General features: G+C 47.0%; 1 protein-coding gene across 3 annotated transcripts in view; it reads right to left on the bottom strand.

Annotated features, from left to right (window-relative positions):
* Window positions 1-19,132, bottom strand: part of CTBP2 (C-terminal binding protein 2) — a 142,333-nt gene that overhangs the window by 67,998 nt on the left and 55,203 nt on the right. Inside the window, exons 1-2 of one of the 3 annotated variants that reach the window (XM_041127430.1) lie at window positions 9,946-10,006; window positions 9,343-9,442 (exon numbers count right to left, since the gene is read on the bottom strand). The exons of 1 other annotated variant lie outside the window; for it this stretch is intronic. The gene's annotated coding sequence lies outside the window, so the exon portion shown is untranslated. Of the gene's footprint in view, window positions 1-3,048; window positions 3,137-9,342; window positions 9,443-9,945; window positions 10,007-19,132 lie in introns of those variants that run through there. One more of the 3 variants, XM_041127429.1, reaches the window with a different exon arrangement.

The following is a 19,132-nucleotide window of genomic DNA, read 5'->3' as shown; positions in this document are numbered from 1 at the left end:
AAGGAGACACACAGAGATAATGACAGGGGAGGGAAGCGGACAAAGGAGACGGTACAATGCAGGAGGAACACTTTGCGAACACTGTGTCATCCTTCCTCCCTGCGCCGGTGGCACGACCTTAAGTGCGATGCCACTGCTCAGCCCCCATCACCTTCCCCTCTCCCTAAAGCCCTGGCACGACCGCAGGGGAGGGAAGCACATGGAAGGGAAGGGACAGACAACACGATCCTTCCTGAGATCCTTTTTTTGGATGTCTTCTTTTAACGCACAATAAAACAACATGGGGAACTCACAGTGTCAAGACACCATTAAGCCCGATAGCCCAGCAGGAACCAAAAGAGGATTAAACATTTATACGGGTAGTGAGAACAAACATAGATTTTCATTAGCCAAAATAAAAAATAGGTTAATTTTTTTTTTTTTTTAAATGCCTGAGGGATGTAAAACCTCACACTTGGGAGGAAGAATCGCAGTTTCTGTGTGGCCAGGGTTCGGACTTCTCGCGCTTCATTAAATGCTCTCAGCCATTGCATGGGAAATAGGATGCTAGGAAAAAAAAAAAAGTTTTTTTCCCAATTTCTGGGAGAACTACCTAAGCTGTAAATTACACCTCAGTGCCAGGCTCCCAGCAGCCTGCATCCCCCCCACGGACCCTCAGCACCCTCAAAACAGTGAGGGCAAGACTCTTGCTACAAAACCATTGTTAATTAGGTTTAATGCTTTTACTAGTTATTAGTATGATTTTGCTGCCGCAGAGCGTTCAGCGATGTTTTGCATTAAGGCCTCTCCGCGGGAATGACTGGATGATGCCGTGGGTGGCAATAAGCGTTATTTTTCTAGGTGACTCGCTTTTTTTCTGCCCAGTAACCTAACGACCAAAGTCTTGCCCCTCCACTGCCTACCTGGTGCCTTCCCCCGAAAACTGCTGGGGAAAGTGTACTCACTGGGTGCTGCAGCCGGGCAGAGAAGGCAGTAACGCAGCAGGTTAAACGTGCTTCACGGAGAGCCGGCACTCCCACGTTAGCACCTGCTGATGGCAAATAAAGAGCTCTTCTGCTCTTCACCGTACAGAAAAGGAGAATAACATGCTGTAGGAGTCTTGCGCTGAAGAACTGGTAACAATTTTGAGGAACTTGCTATTATATGAGTGAACAAAATGTACCATAACGGCATATGAGCCTGCACATCTGTTGCTAAATTAAACGCGCTACATAATGATGCAGACCACATCTTAAAACATTATGCAACAAGATACAGACTGTGCTAAAATAATAAGACTTCAAAGACGACACAGAGGGCCTGATCCTGCATTGTTTTCAGCCCTTGAAAGTCACATCAAGTATCCCTCATCAGTTCTACTCCATCAAAGCTACTTGTTGACTCAGTAAAAGAAGAATCACAACTTTATATATATATATATGCCCTTCAAAGGAAAAAAAGACATGTGGGTTCACAGCATTTTCCTTCCTCTCCATCTTAATAATGCATAAAGCATGAGAGAGGTTTTTGTTTGCATCTGGATTTTTTATTAAAGTTTCTTTAAGAATCGTATTTCAGGTTACAAATTGTACTCCAGATTGGGTTCTCAGTAGCCAGAAAGAAGTTATGAAGACCTACTGAAATGACAATATTCAAGTTGCCCCAATAGCCATGGTACAAAAGAGAGGGGAGTGAGATACTTGGGGTTTTGTTCCTATTTTACTTTTCAACATTTTTTTCCCAAATTTTCTTTTCCAACATTAGTGACTAATTCTTGGCTTTGAGAAAAGAAGATCCAGGCATGCTTTCTTGTCAGGGAGTAACAGCCCTCTGCAGATCCTCTGTGAGTTTTCAAGTAAAACTAGGAAATACCAGAACTGGCACGCCTTTCGTTCCTAAAGCTAAAATACAAACAAGCAACCCAAACAGACAGCAAGAAAATTGCTTTAAAGAAAATAACTGTCATCTCTCTTTCTGGCATCAGAAGTGAAGCCAGTTGATGCTCTGAAGCCGGCTGATGCTCTGCTTACCCTGCACCGACAGCCTTCAGGGGCCTAGTGGTGGGCAAAACAATAACCAGGAGCTGAACCCAAATTATCCACTTAGCTTTGAGAGCGCCTAATCCATCTGTTAATTAATCATGGGCCTCCTTCAGCCTCTGTTATCTTGTTTTTCTAAGTATATGACGCTGATAACGCGCACACTGATATTGCTACAGCACATAACTGGCTGGGAAACTACCCTTAACTTTTCAAACAAAACAAGAGGAAATGATACATAAATAATCTTACAGTCTCCAAAGGTCTCTGCCATACTGAAAAATAACATCTCATTCTACATTTTGCCAGAGTTCCTTAAATTACTTGTTATTTATTTTCACTAATTGCAAAGATTAATGCGGCAGCGAGGCGAACCTTCGCCATTGGCACATCTGGATAACCAAAAGCTCTCCTCTACTCAAGCCGATAGTTGCTCCTGTACCAAAATCAGCACATCCAAATTAGAAACCCCGAGAAAAATTGACTATTTGCTGGTTTGTCAGATGAGTTATACAGTTACTTGGCCATTAGAGGGCATTTTATACTGCAGAGTGAAGCACCGGCACACGGCTTGTGAACAGCATCGCTAAACCCCATCTGGAGCTGCTGGAGAACAGTTTCTGTCTGCTCTCATTTAGTAATTGCCACTTTTCAACCTTTCCATATGCTGTATATAGATGAGCAAGCAAGAGCAAGGACAAGAGGAAAATAAGATGAAATAGCTATGGAAAAAAGTCCTGGTTAAATAAACACTTTGGTGCGCAGCTACTGTTGCTTTCAAGGTTTGGTTTTGTTCAGTTCACTTCTTCCCTCCCGCTAACTCCAACACAGCAAACTTCATCCTTTTTACTCTCACAAACAGCAGTTTACGTTTTAAGTCCTGAAAATGATTAACCGAGAAAAACTGTAAATTGTGCCATGGCACCACTACCCGTCTCCGGAGCTAGAGGGGAGAGCTCATCCATCTCCGGAGCTGAACAAAGGCAAATCCAGCTTCCTTACTGCCAAGAGGTAGGACATGGCCGCTTACCTTCAGAGGTCTCCTTCTAGTTACTACTATACTGCCAAATGTGAACTTTAAACTGTTTTCAGCTTCTGCTGGCTAGGAAACCACACAAAGCCACCCACTTCCCTGCTTCAGTGGTTTTCCTCCCTGCATCTAAATACAAATCAAATTAGGAAAGAGACAGATATCTTGCTACACATCTCCAAATATACGTATGTTTGTAATCAGGGTGGCCAAACTTCCTGAGTACGAGCTGCATACCAAAATCTTCATGTGGCCGAGAGCCACATCCTCCCAACCTCTGTACCCGCCTCCCACCACACATGCACCCTGTGCCCCCCCGTAAAACCTCGTGTTTCTCCCATCCCCACGACTCTGTGCTGCTGATCTGCCAAGCCCACATCTCTTGCCGGTCTCTGGCCAAAAACGCAGGGCTGGCAGAGGCGGTGGCTGTGCCTTTCACAGCTCGCCGCAGCAGCACCCGGCGCTCTTGCCTTGCAGAATTTGATTAAACATCTGTACATAGTATATACTTCCACAATACTCACAAGTTACTCCTGAATTCCTCCTTAACAGAAAGTTCAAAACAGCAAGCGCAGCTATTCAAAGACTACCAAAAAGACCCCGGATATCAATGCTTTCCTTCAGGTGCCCAAGCTAAAGGACCAACGCTAAAACCAAGACCACTTGTCTTTGCAACTCTTGCAAGTCCTTGGATCTGTATTGCTCCTAAATAAAAGAAATAATAGAAGAAGCAACTAGATGAGCGCATCCTTACAAGCAAACACATGGGATACTCGGAGAGTACAGTGCTTCCTTCCCCTGCGCCATCTCTGCCTGGCAGTCTGTCTGCGAAGGCACCCCACTCCCGCAGCAGCACCCACCTCGTATTCCGAGTTGTAACCCAGGTGCTGCTGCATCAGCAGGTTGAACATAAGACAAGAACACGACAGCACCTTCATCCCAGCCAGCGCAGCCCACCTACAGATTTACAGGACGTACAGCTGAAGTGTCTTCAAGTCTGGAATACTACCCTTCACTCTTAATTTCTTAATTCTTCCATAATCAGGATCAAACAATTAAATCTTACATGAAGACCCAAGTGGCTCCAGCAATGAGCAGTGACACTGGACCCTCTCCTTGGGCCCCGGCCCACAGCGAGCAAACACTACTGCAGGGCAATGGTTACGTATCATGGAAGGAACCTTGGTGGCCTCAGCCCAGTTCCTTAGGGGACGCATGCCCATATCCCAGGAAAGATCACAGTGGTGCACACCAGCCCACACCTTCATGCCCCAGTCGAGGGCCAGAGGAGGAACCATAAGCACTGCCTGGCAGGAGACTCCACCACTCACTCAGGATGGACCTAGCTCACCCGAAGAGCAGAGGTGAAGCTCCTCATGGTCCAGCAGACCAGGAGACTCAGCCCCCCACTAGCACACTGGACTCCCCCGTACGGAACAAACTCCCTGTGCTTCTCATTATATCACAGATATCTCAACCTTTTTTTCTGTCAAGTCTCCCATAGCCTGTCCTGGGAGCTCTGCCTGGACTGGAAATAGTGAAAAGGAGCAGTGACACTTCTATCTCCAGGATATGTTTGGAGTTATAATTTGCCCTTATCTTAGTGCTTATATTTACAAGCCACTCTTACATAAAAAGTCCTCATCTGCATTGACTTATTTAGCAACATGAAGTAAAATAGCCTGAAGCTATTCATGTTGCTTAACGTACTTTTTTTTTTTTTATGTAGATGATGCTCCATGTAAAGGAATATTCAAAGGGGAAAACTGTGTTTTGTTTGTAACACTTACTACTATCCCTGAAGAAAATATGTTCTAACAAGTCTCTGAAAGGGGAAACACATGTAATACCTTTAACAGCTCAGCTAATTCATCTTTTGCTGCCCAACTGCTGGCGAAATCTCAAATGGAAAGTCTCAGAATGGAAATGTGGAAAACCCTGTTTCTTGTGGTCCGAGATCTGTTCCCACTACACAATCTCTTTCCATCGGAGTGAGTCCTGTTTGTTTTCAGCACATAGCAGCTTTACTCTACAAAAAAAAAAAAGAGTTCAAGAGTTCAAGGCTACGTCTCCATTCAGGCGTTCACCCACAATGCAAACTGGTCTCTCCGTCCTGTGCTGAAGGCATTCCTCTCCCTACCACCTACCTACATCAAGGACCAAGGAGGGCTTGGATCAAGAAACGGGTCAAGGATGAAGATGGAGGGTGGCTTTTGGAGACAGCAACGGTGTGGGGAGCCCCGGGGGACCCTCCTGCCCTTCGGGCTCCCCTCATGCAAAACCCATGCTCCAGACAATATTGAGCTCCACGGGGTCAGGCACAAGTGCAGTCAGGATGAAAATGTGTGAGTGTTTCCATGAAGTCCCGTGGGAAAGAGCTTGTCGGGATGCGGGGCAGCTCCGGGATGGCTCAACTGCAAAACGCTGCCTCCTCCTCGCTCCTCCCGTCCCTCCATCCCTGTCTCTCCCGCTGCATCTCGCCTTTGCTGCTCTTGCAGCATCGCTCACATGGTTTAATTTCCAGAGGAGTGAAAGGAGAGGAAAGGACGGAGCCAAGTGAGCAGAGAGAGGTTTAGATAACCGTAATAAATAAGATGAAATAATTCTCTCGCCACTAACCTTTAGCAGCAAGCCAGAGTATCCTCTGCAACCAACACAGGTTTGCATAATCTACACATCTTTCTTACAAGCCTTGCCAGCTCGCTGTAGCAAGGCTATTTTGGGATTTAACAACACTCAGGTTATTGACCTAAATTTATACAGGCTCATCTGGAGCCATAACGGTCCATTGTGTGCCGAGGCCTGCTCGGGATGCCTTAATACACAGATTATTGATGCAATGAACTGTGACGGCTCCTATAGAGCTGTTACGGTTTATTGTAGCAACACCTACTCGGGGTCCCTTTAATGCGCAGATTGGTGACACAATAGACAGAAATGGCCACTACTTGGGGATGCATTATTCCACGGATCACTGACATGATAGACCACAATGGCTCCAGCCTCCTGCCTTAATGCAGCAACCAGGCAAACACGCCGAATCCCCAGGTTCCCAAATCCTGGGGACCTGCAGGTGGATGGCCGAGAGGCGCGGGGCCCGGTGTTGCGGGGACGCTGCTGCCCCTACCCACCCAAACCGGCCCGCTCCAAGGGGTGACATTTGCAGAAAGCAATTTGCTGCTGAAAATAAGGATTTATAATGAAAGCCCTGGCGGGACCAAACTTTTAGCAAGAACAGCCACAGGCCTGCATTATAGATCAAGGCTAAAATCCTGTATGGAAATTAGCCAGAAAAAATCAGCGTCCAATTTTCAGCATAAAAAAAGGAAAGGAAAACATTTTATGTTCCAAGAGAATGCGAAGAAAGCGAGCGCAGTAGGAAAGTGCACAAATATCTACATTTCTCCCTTCTTTTCCTCTTGAAGAACAAAAATAATCTTAAGAGGCTGAGAGCTAAGCACGGTTTAAAGAAAGTCCCTTGTGTAGGGAGACCTCAGGCTGAGAAAAGGAAAATTAAAACATTAACACTAACCAAGTGTTCGCAGCCTCCTCACAAACACCAGCGAACAGTTCAAAAAGCTGCAGCTGGCTTTCCACTATCGCGTGCATCTTCCCCACCATTTACCAGGAGCTTTTTTTAACATCGGTGACACTTCACATTCAAAACTGCAGTTAAAAATAGACCATTGGTCCTTCCGCTTCAACCCTGCAAATTCCCTCTACCCCTTTTGCATCCCCACACGCCCACTGGTCTCTCTCCCTCTCCTCCTGCCCCGCCATCAGTCATCGGGTGATGGAGGGGTGAGGTGGGGGGGCTCCCCAGCTGCAAGCCCAGTGTCCCCCCGCTTCTGCCCCAGGACCTCATCCGCACCTGGGAGCATCCCCCTCTCATTTCTTCCCAAAGCTGGTAACAGGCTTTATTTGCGGGAATGAAGGCAATGGGTCTATCCTGTGTCTCGATTTCCCTTCCCACCTGCTTTTGCAGATGACACGAGTCTAAGGCTTTAAAATAACACGCAACACTAATGTTTTCTCTATGGCCTTAAACCCTGCAATCAGCAGCTCAACCGGGAGCATAGAGAAAGAAATTCCTTTGTTATCCTGTAGCTACTTAAATGCTGAACCTTCAAAACCTCCTCGGGAAATAGGCCTGGTGAACGGCTGCCGCTACTACAAGGAGCCCTGCACAAGAGAGACTCGAAAATCAATATCCTTCACCCAACTTATCAAATTTACTGAAGACATTTATACAGTATAATTAAATAGAAAAGAGATACAAATACAGAAGAGTATTTGCACGGCACTGCATAGCAATTGCATTATCTCTGGAACAGAGGACACTTTGACAAAAAGGAGGGAAAACACCATATATCAACCAAAGAAGCCGCAAGGACCATGGGGAAGGTCTCTGCTCTCATTGCGCACAGGGAATGTTTAACACTTAAGTAAAGACAGCCGCAAAATATACATCAGCACGTATACCTAAGGCATTTCTGTAGGTCTTGTTCAGTCAGCCAAAACGATGCTATCAGAATTATGCTGGTGATAAATATGGTCCAAAACACTCAGTCGCCTCTCAGACTCGTGGAGGGTCTCCAGCACATGTTGGGGGACTTCCCCCTCGCTGGTGTGGAAGCAAAGCAGACACTATTATGTTGCTTTTCAGCATATGAATGTACCAAGTAAAATCGATTTTGCCCAGTAATCCACTTGGTAAGTCAGTGATGTTTTCCACAACCAGCAGCCGTCTCTGCAGACTCACAAGATAAAATCTTCTATGCAAGGTTAAACCTGGGAAAGGCTGACTGCCAGCACAGGGCAAACTAAAACACAGCGGAAAAGGCAAACTAGATTATCTGGCTATTTGTTAAACAATTCTTCTCACAAGGGTTGTGTTACAAGTGTGCTTTGTGAACACTCCTTGCTTTCAGGTAGAGCCAAAGAAGCTGGCTCCTCGCTCGGAGTCCCTACAAGCAGCACACTGCTGTAGATGCGACATCTCTCTTGCCATGTTGACCTTAAAATTCGGAATAGCCCAGCGCAGTGCTGGACACATGCTCAGGTCCGAGTGCCGGTGAGCAACAGCAAGCCGTGTTTGGAAAAGGTGCCCAACTGCAGGCTTTCTTCCACTTCAGGCTCAAACGTTTGATCTTCACCGTTGCCTACAATTCGGCATTGCCTAATTACACTGACCAATAAAAAACAATATATAAGATGGGCAGGATTCCTACCCCTGCGACAGGGATGTTTGGAGCAGGGGCAGGTCGGACTGTGCACTGGTCCCACCGTGTCTCAACTGCCCCAGAAGCAGAGGTGTGACCGCTCAGCAACATCCATCACTGCTCCTTCCCTGCACGCCGCTCCCACCACTGCCAGGCACCACGGGCAGAGGGGAAATCTCAGCTATCCACTTTGCAATATACTCATGGGGAAGAGTGAGTATCAGGTTAAAGGCTTCTTTGTTGCCTCTCTTGTGTCTTGATTTGTTAATGTGAATCACACTCCACTCTATTTTGAGCAATCCTTTATTAAAAATGCCTGTGAGTCATTTTCGCTAAACTTGAAACTATAAAAATGGTAATGTCTGGGTAATACTCAGGAATTTTTAAGATTTTGCATACTTCTCTCTTTAATTGAACAGGAAAAGGAGGGTAACCTGACCCACAGAAAGAGTTTTTTTTCCCCTTATTTGTCCTGCACAGACCCACTGCTCTTAGACAGAAATCACCACTCATGAAGTAAAACTTCTGAACATCCTCCGCTAAATACATATGGAGACTGCTAAAAGAACAAATACAAAACAAAATATCTCTTTTAGGGAAAGGCCAAAAACCCAACAAGCAACAACCTGGGAATCTCTATCAACCTACGTTCAGCATAGTACTAAAAAAAAAAAAGAGTCTACAAAGGTAATTCCATGAACTTTAAATTAACATACATCCCTTTCCAGATGGCATAACTCAATAACTGAAAATCATACTGGTATTTATTTGTATCTCCAATGTCCCCCACCTGAAACCAAAAGAAGACCAAAGGATTTGCTCTCCGACCTGAATGTCACTAACCCAGGAACACAAGCTGTATACGACGCAGCACAGCAAATAAACTGGCCCGCAAGCACCACAGTTGTGCTTTTTTCATCCCAGACATGGAGACACCTCGCCCTGCTTGATGACATCAGATGAGACACTACTGCAATGCCAACTTTGGAAAAAGGCTCTTCACCAACAGGCAAAGGTCTCAGACAAATTCATGGCACGCACACCAGCCTGCCTCCGCGTTTCTCTCCATTACCTCACTGCAGAGCTTGTTCCTGTGGTCTCCACGCAGCACTGGCAGAAGAAAGCAGGCTCTGGGCAGGAAAGCCAGCTGAGAAACTTCCTTTAGCTGCCTCCTGGATGAACTAGGCATCTCTGATATTCTTGGACACGCAAGTCATGCTCAGACTTGCATGTCCCTTGGCTCAAAGCAAATTAAAAGGTGGCAGGAATGAGGAAGCTTTACTGCTCATTCCCACCACATTTGCTTCCCAAACTCCTTCAGCTCCTGCACAGATCCCCACCCAGCACCATCCGCAGCAGCAGATCTAGAGATGCGGTAGGGAAGACTGGCAAAAAGGCAACACCCAGGGGTTCTCCAAGCAGAGCAGCCTGGGACGGAGCCGAGATCACTTTGACTCCCTTGGGCAGGACCAAGACCCACGGGGCAGCAGAGGAGGAGGCACCAGCAGGTGCCAGGATGGCTCCAGCAGCACAGTAAGCGCTGAAGGGAAGCCACGCTGATGAAAGCCTCAGCTCCGGCACTGCCAACCTTTTCCTTTTTGAGCTTGGAGGTGACTCCAAGACCCCTTTCGTTCTGCTTAGGCACCACAAACAGGGAGAAGGGCGATGGACTTACTGCTCCAGCCGTGGGGTTGCAAGCCCAACCTGTGCGAGGACTGCTAGGGAAAATATCATAAAAGGGAAACTCGTTTCCCCCGGGCTGCCTGATAGAGCCCATCAGAGGAAACATCTGCCATCCTCCGCAGAGGACAAAAATGAGGAGGAAGTGGTTGGTCCATCCAGAGAAAAGAAAGTCAGAAACATTAAAGGCACATGGGTGCTGACCAAGGCGGGAGACCCACTTCTGCAGGCGGGTCTCAGCAAAAGAGGTTAAAAAAGCAGTTTTATAGACTGCCGAGTACGAAAACGGCAGCAGCCCACTTGATGAGGTCAGGGACTGAAGTGGCCTATGGTACTTGTAAGAGAAAACATCTGTTCGTGTTAAAAGGTCAGCAGGAAATGAATGCTATTTACTTTGTCCTTATTGGTCAGGCCACCGCTCCTCGAAAGAGAACCACACATGGCTTAACTTAGCAGCGTTCACGAAACGACGAAAGCCCCCGCGGCGGCCGTCCCACCGGCTGCCCACCTTCAAGGCCCCTCGGTGCACCCAGGAACCCCCCGAGCGATCCTCGGGAGAGGGCCGAGGGTGGCCAGGGTGGCCATTCCCCCCCCCGGCAGCTCCCTCCCTCCTCACGGGCTTCGGATGTGTGTGTGTGTGTGTGTGTGTGTGCGGGGGGAGAAAATCCTTCGTGCCGCCTCAGGAACAAGCCGTTAAAATAAATCCGTCAACATAAAAGCGAAAAAACAAGACGTTTCTTCTGAAAAACAGGAAGCGTTAGGTACATAGCAGCTTAAAATAGCGCCTGCTTGATTTGCTGACAAAACGTGGGTCCCAAGGGGTCGTGCCTTTTTCTGATTTTTTTAATTTTTTTTTTTTTTTTTTTTGTGGACGGCCAGGCTCCCCTCCACGGCTAGCGCGGCGGCTCGCCTGCCCCCCGGCAGCAGGCCGGCCCCGCTCCCCACCACGGCGTCGATGGCGGCGGGCCTGGTCACGCTTCCTCTGAGCGGCGCGGGGGCTCCCACAGGAAACCCTGACAGAAAACAACCACCACTCTGAGTCAGGGCTTGCTCGAATAAACCAGAGGGAATATGTAAGGCTGGTAACACCCCCCCCCGCCCCGTTCGAACTCAGTCTGAAGTTTTAAGTGCCGAGGAAAGTGGTTTCAAACTGTCCCTCGCTGGCACCCCAGCTGGGTCTTTAGGCCGGGCAGGACAAGCCACCGACGTCCGAGGACAAGCTTAAAACGATAAGGCTCTGATCCCCAGCCCTATGTCGACAAAAAGTCCGCAACCAAGAAATGCCTTCTGCAGAACAGAGGAGGGAGGGAATTTTACGCTCCAGCTTTCCGTCGAGGTTGTGGGACGTTTTCCTATCGCTCAGTAACTCCCCAGTTTGGGGTCTGCCTCTCCTTCCCCACAGTGCACCCTGCCCTCCTGATTCAGTCCGCAGAGGTGGAACGCAGCAGCCTTTTTTGTCTTAATTTGAAAAAACCCCCCACATTAAAACAAGAACAACACTCTCGGGTGATCTAACGTAGACTACAACGACCGTGCTGAAGAGCAGGTCGAGATACTACCCCTTTCCACAAACCTTGGTCTACAGACCAAGGCCGCCCACGAGTCCTGCCTGCCTGCCTTCTCCTCACACCACGCAACACACCACACCAGACACGAAGGGGCCCCTATCGTGAATAGCTAATTATTGGACCACATTAAATTATTACTCAAATTAAGATTTGTGGGTTTTCCCCTAGCCTAACAATACGCCTTTGACAGCAGCATTGCAAATACACTAGAGTAGGAGCAGCAGTGCAATTAGGCCAGCATGTGGAGCTTATTGCTCCTAAGGACTCTTATTTGATTTCCCGCACCACCAACTGGTGAGAAGTTTTCAAGTCTAAATACAGAAGAATTAGATCACTCTTTGGGGTGGTCGCATCTGGGGTTGGAAAACCAGATGGAGCGCGTTTTTCCAAGTCCTTTGTAATTGAACCAGCACACTAAGTTGCTAGGAAGCAGGCAAATACAATCACCGCTTTGGGGCAGCCTGCAGCAGAGTCGGTGCCGTGTCTGCCAACACTCGTAGACACCATCTTAAGTGCTAGCAGGGAAGAATGGTCTCACAGGCTGGGGTTTATAAAATATCGTCGTGAACGTGGACCTACTGCAAGCATGCAGGAGCTCTGTGACTTCTGAACATAAACACCTGCACCCACGGTCTTCTCATGGTGCCACCCAAGGAACCTGGGAGATGGATGATTTCTTCAGTTCCCTGAAAATGCACGGCTCATGTGAGTAGGCTGTGAAACTGGGGAATGAAGGGGAGAGACAGGGACAGGAGGAGGGAGCAATCAGGAAGCTTCAGCATTTCAAAACACAGAGAACCAACCAAGCACAGAGATGACCACCACACGTGCCATCGTGTCTTGCAGCCTGGATGGAGCCTGTGACGAGATAAGCCGTCTGTGGAGCAGCCAGCCATCACCATCACAGCCAGCTACGGCGGCCGCTGAAGGGGTTTGCTTCTTGCAAGGCCGTATCGCAGGGCTTCGGGAGCGTGTTGTACCTGCAAGTCTCCACCCTGACCCTGCACGCAGCATCAGGTAAACCCACGGCTCGTTCCCTGAGTGGGCACCGAGCTATGAATGTTTTCCTTCCTGGGGACCAGGAAGGTGCATCTGACAGAGTACAGGATGGTCGTAAGTCTTTCCTAATCAAAACGTGCTTTGTAGACTGAAGAGAGCGAGGGATGAAGTGGTTTTAATCAAAGTTTGGCCAGCAGCATTGCATACGCACACAGAGATATACAGCCTAACAGGACAAGTAAATCCGTATCTCTGCAGCTGTCTGGGACCTGTCTGGGAATCCACACCTCCACTACATCTAACAGGACGAACCACAACTTGCGCTGCTCCACCATTCCCAGCAAGGCAAACGGAGAAAAACAGCTGAAGGAGCCCATCCAAATTCTCCGATGCAGCCTGCATTTCATTTCAGCCATCTGATACGTATCAGCACGGCACTGTCCTGCCCTGCTTGGCTCCCCGGAGCGACGGCTGCAGGAACGTGGAAGCCGACAGCCGTGCCGGAGAGCAGCGTCTGCTGCTTGTGGGTCCTCGGCGCTTCTTTACATCTCTCCTCTGCATGGGGGCAGGAGTCTGGTGGTCCAGGAGCTGCTCTGAATACCCATGTCAGCCCCGAGCTGGGAGGTATTTCTTCCCTAGAGCCAAACAGTATTGGCATGGACTGCTCCAAAACAGCACAGACTTTGCCAGGGAATGGCTGCTTTAGAGACAGAAAAGGCATCTATTTTCCCTGGTGCTTAACCATGTGCTGAGTTTAAAAACCTGTGGGTTTAAAGACCTCCTTATCAGCAGCTAACACAGCGCACAAGTCCCTAACATGCAGGAAGTGTACCGAAACCCCACTTTCCTTTCCTGCTTTTTTTCCCCCCTCCTTGGAACTCAGAACATGCAACAATAAAGTCACAAGTCAAACCATAATAATGAGGTGGAGAGAGATTTCTCCACCAAGTGCTGAGTTTGCAACTGGAGGAGCACTAGCAACCGGCAGCTGCCCGTGCGGCATCCCTTGGGCATGGATGGCAAGGGAGGGCTGCGCCTGCTCTGCCCACCAAATATCCTCAAAGCACAGCAATTTGGAAATTAATTAGAATTTCAAGCCTAAGCACAACACTTTTAGATATTTTTTTTCAACTTTTTAAGAAGGAAGCAACAAGTAGAAAAGCAAATAAATGTCCAGAGTCAGCACTTCACGACTCAAAAGAATACATAAATGACTCACTCTTATGAACATGGCCTGCATATAAACATTCACCTCAAAAATAATCCTCTGTGCAATCCCAAATGAGAAGAGCAAAGAGGATGGTAGGGAGATCAGAGCAATACCGAATCAGGAGAGCAAAGAGGATGGTAGGGAGATCAGAGAGGTTACCAGTCGAAAGAAGAGGCAACTGGTGGTGAGGGAGCTATCAGGAAAGGAGGCCCTATAGAGAAATTCTCTTTGAAAAGCACACGCAAGCACCTGGCTCTGCTGTTTTATCAGTTTTTTGTTTTCCAGACAGCCCACAGGTTTTGTGCACGAAAACACAGTAATTTTGCCGTAGATTTTTCTTTTTGCAAATTGAGAATTGTTGGCATTTTGAATTGGTGTTTGAGGAGTACTCTGCTTTTTAAAGGGTATTATTTTATAGGCATTTTAATCTTAGTAAAATTAAGAGAACATTTTCCTTTGAAGCCACAAAGCTGACACCTTTGGTATTGCATTTTTCACATCCAGTTCTACGTTGGCTAGGCTTTTTCTTCTCAAGCTGGTGTTAGCCGGGCCAGCCTTCTTTTCCGCATCCGCATTTCTGCTGCCTAAATATCTGTGGGTATAATGAAAGCTACACAGCTACACTAGACCAACTTTTCCAACTGCGGCTACAATGAACTCCTCCACAGCCCTGGAGCATCTGGAGCCACTGGGATTTCTGAAATAACATGATGAAATATCTGGGTGACTACACGGCCAATTTTAAGCAGCCAATTTGAAATTTCTGGTTGGTAGCGCACCAAGGGAGTGCAAGGTTCGAAAGCTGGCCATCACACAACATGTTTCACAATGAATTCGGACTGTTTTTCTAACCCAGCTGTCTTGTTTAAAAACCAATGCAACCCTCCAAGGTATACAAATAATTAATTTCAACCCAAGCTCTAAAGCAGCAGCTCCCAAACTTTCTTTCCCAGCTGCGACCTCATTTTACAGACCAGTAATTCCGTGCAACCCCAAACAGCAGAACAAATATTGGACAAAATGAAATTTCTGTCAGGCTCACGACCTCGTTCATAACTTCCCCGAACCTCATTTCGGGGCCATCACCCCACTTTGGGAACTGACACAGTCGTAACACAAATGATGTTTGAAATGCAGACCCACCTACAGATACGAGCCGGCGGCGCTCACGGAGCCACCAATGGCTCCAGGGTCATAGATGGGAGACCAACACCTGGAAAACACGGCTCAGGAGCTACATGCACCATCCTGGCTCATCCTTTGTGGTCCTGGGCTTCCCTTACAGATCTCCGTGCTGCTGCAGCGATGGCAAGGAGGATGCCTCAAAACAAAACCCTCATTTACCCCACGGGTTCAATGATGTCCGTGGGGTTTTGCCCGGCAATGCCCAAACCCACCTTGTGGCCCAGCTCTCTTCAGCCGGTTTCACAACCAGCAAAAACCAAAATGTGGATGTTACTTAACAGCATCATAAATAAATCCCCTTCAAATTACCTCCCTTGGTATTTTTTATTGCTACAAGACAAATTTTAGCTTTAGGGGAACTACGCTGCTTTTTGTACACTGCTGAGGATGCAGTCAGTGTTACAGACATAAATTATGAAATAAATGACCTGCTACCACTATGTAAATCTGGTACCAGGAGCTAAGATTAGAATTAAGGCATTTTTGGTTCCCAGACCAGATCCTACACAATTACAGCCTTGCAGCCAACTGTACAAATGGGACCATTCTAGGCTGGGTATCAGAGACCAGAAAAGGGAAAACAAACAACCGGAATCACTTCAGAAACACTTATCTCCTCGTCTCTGGCTCCAAGTTCATGATTTTGGCATCATCCCTGATGGTGGTGGCTTACACAATAAAAAAGGCAACCAGCAAGAGAAGGGGTAAAGCGAGACAGATCCTGGGGACTGATGTTTTTTGTCATCTGCCATCTTTCTGACATATATTTTAAAAGATGAGAAAACCCTCAAATGGTTAAACTGGCAGGTTGGATTGCAAGCTGGAGCAGCACGGCCCTATTGCTTGCAAAGTGACATTCCCTCCACGCACACGCTGCTTCCCAGGTCTGCAACCTGAACGTTAAACATTGGGATATTTCCCTACATGTGCAGAAAACCAAGGGTAAAAATTTAGTCCTTTGGCTCCCTATTGCCGTTAAAATTAATTGCCACATAAAATTGCTGATTCCTACCAAATGAAGCTATACAATTTATCAACTCAAGGATAGAGCAAACTCACTAGTGGTTTAAATACATTACCTGAGTTATTACTAAATTTTGCACCAGTGACAGTTTTATGGATAATGTAGGTTTTATAAATTCATTAGTATGGGACTAACTTTAAAAGTAAACAAAGGCATTAAACAAACATCGCAATACTGTGTTTACACGCAAAATAGATTTCCCTTTCCTTTCCAAAGCCACGCTGGGATACTCGGAGGAAAAATATGAAAGCAGCTCTGCCGTAACACTTCATGAAGGGAAAACATGGCCATTCATTAGCACCCGAGCCAGCGAGGGCTGAGCTCAAAACTGTATTTCTTCCTTGCCGCTGACCTAATACGTGAGCAGGTCACTCGTCGTGCTTCTCATTCAGCCTCCCCAGGCTCTTAAATTGTTGAAGCATCATTTCTATACCACAAAAGGAGACTGGACCTGCTCCAGAGCCCTTTGCAGCCCATGGCATCTTTCCATTGATTTCAGCGGGCTTTAAATCAACGGCATTATATTGCTTAATTAAAGGGATGCTGTCGTCTGGAATCTACTCCATTTCAACCCAAGTTAAAACCAGTTTCGGGACCTATGCCTGGGTGAATCCCCCTGCCCTTTTCCTGTTGATTAAACGTTTTCTCTCCCAGCTGATACAGGAAATACCTGCCAAGCTGACACAGGACCTGAACACATGGGAGAAAGAGAAAAATTGCATCTCTTTGACTTGCTGTCACACCAAAGGAGAAATGAAAAAACCAGGAAAAACATTTTTTGGTCTTTCTTACAACAAGAGATGTTAAAAACAATTTCAGAAGGAAGTACAAATTTTAAGCCGATACTGCTTCTTCTGCGAGAAATCTTACGATGGAAGTTGTTTTAACCTGTACTTGCTGGAAGAAATGACTAACATTGCTATGAAAAAAAAGAGATTGTAGGGAAAAAAAGCTGTTTTTCTCCACTTTTCCATTCTGTTTACTCTGTGCATTTATCACCAGCATGTGTAGAAGCAGTCTCACTCTTTCCCCTGTGCAGGCAGTGAGTTAGTCACACTTTCCCCTGTTGTGTAGCTCCTTTAGTCAGCAGCAGGGAAGTGATAAAGATGAAAAAAACTAAACAAAAACAGGAAAACGCAATTGTAAAAAACATAGAAATTAGCAGGAGGTCCTTGTAGGCAAATGTAATATTCAAATCGATTTCGCTTGGTTTAATTTAGGAGATTGCAATCTGGAAAGGAGCTCCATGCCTCTCCACGCAGCCTTTCCTCCAAAGGAAGTCCACGGAGGGTATAGGAGAGGGAGGACAAGGATACAGGAGAGGCAGCGTATGGACGTGGGAGCGGAGCTATCGGAACCCTGGGGTGCAGAGGTCCAGGACTTGAACCCCTGCAAGCAGAGCAGGCTGTGAGTGACGGGGGACAGGTCTCTGAATGCCGGCACCAAGGAAACCCCTCGGTCCCTTCTCCTCCAGCCTCCCGCTCCCCACATTCACGCTGGACAACAGGAGCCAACCTTCACACAAAGCTCAGCAAAACCTCTCTACACAGCACCTTAACTGGAAGATAACTTTATGATAATCTGCTTCACCAGACATGGCAAAAATGTTTGTTAGCTTTCTGAAATTAAGAGAGAAATTGTTACCAAAGAATAGATTTTGTAAAAACCAGAGTAAGACACAGTTTCCAACCCTAGCAGTGCATTCACTTATGCTCACCAGGTGTTAAATAATCAGCCTGCAGCAGGAACAGCCCAAGTTTTGTGACCAGTGTAATGTAATTATGCACCATTGCTTCGTTCTTGGGGGTCTACTTATTTAAAATGCATTAAAGAAATAAATCACTGTTGATTGTCCCATCCCCCTTGCCTTTTAAGCTAGGCTGGGGCAATAAATCTATAAAAACAGTGACTCCTGTTTTAAATAAAACCAACAAAAGCAGTAACAATGGGAGGCTCCTGAACTTTATTTCCTAAGTCACAGCCTCGCTTATTTTCCATTAAATTATTTGCTACAATAGATACATGAAGTGGCAAGGATACCAAATGGCCCTAATATACCTTTACAAAATCATCATCCTAAACCATCTGGAACCACGGTGTTCTGGCAGCCAAACCATTTGCCAGTCTTGGGACTTACCCTTGACTATAAAAAAACGGATTGGTCACAGGCAGAGCAGGTGGAGGCTGAGACGTTACATTTATTAGTCACAAATCTGCACCGACCTGCTTTCGCTCAACGTAGAAAAGACAAGGTAGGATCTGGCCTCAAAGGTTTTGAGGTCCAAGTCCCTCAGACACCCACCATGCATGACCAGAACTGTCCATCACTGCAGAGAGGCTGCTCGGGGCAGCCAGGGAGTCCAGCAGCCCGTGGGACGAACACCAGCGAGTTCAACCAAAATCCAGGGAAGAAAGGGTTCATTTTTAAGTGCTGTGAGCTGAACCCGTTAGCTTTATTACAGTTTCATCAACATGCGTGTGTGTACGTGCACGTACACCCACTGTTGTGCCTCTAAATGATGAGGTTGATGTTTCAAGGTGTGCAGGAGATGGGGGGAAGAAAGAGGGGATGAGGCTGTTCTGCCTCCACTGCACTGCAGTTTTGGGGAGCAGCACAGGGCACAAGTCCCATCACTCTGATCCAGGGCTGCCCGCACCATCCTCTTGTCCCCCACCTCAAAACACATTAGTGGAAAGCGTCCTCCTGGTTCCCCGAGGGCAAGGATCGGGCTTAAATTACAACCGAACGGTATCACACTTCCACATAAAACCAACAAAACCAAACCCGAGATACTCCCAACGCAGACGCCAGCCAGCTGGGGTTTGGAAATGGTTCAGCCCACGCTTAGATATGCCTTCCCAACACAAACAGTCCTGCCCTCCTTCTAGGAAAGCCCTAAGTCACCGGCAACATGATCTGGAATAAAAACACTTACAAACATGCTTGTACAGAAAAATGCTTCTCAGATACTTTTTTCCTGCTCTGGTGCTAGTCGTCAACCTCCAGAAGTATACTACACAGGCTGTATTTAGCCTGGCCAGGCACCTCCGTCAAATATTTAAAATAAAAATGGCCAGCAAGAGGCTGAGCAATCTCATGTGAGCATTTCTGTAGCTGACACAAATCTTAATTCTCTAAGGATCATCTCATATGCCAATGGGAAGCTCAGTAAGGGATGAGATTTTTAATCTAATC

The sequence above is a fragment of the Aquila chrysaetos genome, chromosome 11 (assembly GCF_900496995.4).
Source record: "Aquila chrysaetos chrysaetos chromosome 11, bAquChr1.4, whole genome shotgun sequence".
NCBI lineage: Eukaryota > Metazoa > Chordata > Aves > Accipitriformes > Accipitridae > Aquila > Aquila chrysaetos.
The sequence above is the reverse complement of the archived record's forward strand: the minus strand, read 5'-3'. Positions and strand labels throughout refer to the sequence as shown.